This window comes from Netta rufina, assembly GCF_964035555.1.
Source record: "Netta rufina genome assembly, chromosome: 1".
In the NCBI taxonomy this organism is placed as follows: Eukaryota; Metazoa; Chordata; class Aves; order Anseriformes; family Anatidae; genus Netta; species Netta rufina.
In genome coordinates, this window is record NC_140123.1 from 104,419,492 (window position 1) to 104,420,099 (window position 608).

Here is a 608-nt window from a genome sequence, read left to right on the forward strand (position 1 = left end):
TGGCGGCCGCCGCAGCGCCCAGCCGAGCCCGGCCGCCGGCAGCGCCCCCTGCCGCCCGCCCGCCCGCCGCCGCCATGCCCGGCCACGGGGCGGCCGCCATCTTGTGCCCGGCAGCGGCGCGGGCTGCTTGAAACCGCGCGGCGGGCACAAGGGGGGGGCTCAGGCACCGCTGCCGCCTCTGTCAGTCCCTGCGCGCCGCCTGCCCGCCCGGAGGGTGCCTCCTCCGTCTGGGCTGCGGAGAGGAAGCGGTGTGGGGGCTCTCCCCGCGCTAAATGGCGGAGGGTTTTGGGGCAGGGGTCTGTGGGCGCCTTGCAGCTGGCTGGAAGAAAAAGCAGAGACTCGTGAGGGTGGGGAAAGCCCTCCAAGATCATCTGGTCTGTAATAAATGGCTCAGTCTTCAAAATAGGACTATAATCAAAGTTTACAATTTATTAAAGGAATAGAGGTAAGCAAACAGCGCTGGGTGCACCGGGAGTCTCTGCTCCACCAAGACGCACACCAGTTACATCAAGCAGCTGATTTTTATGCTCCTAGGCTAATACATATTCATTACTGCTTCTAAAAAAAAACAGGGTTATTATAATTAGATTCCGGAATCCAAACCCTCC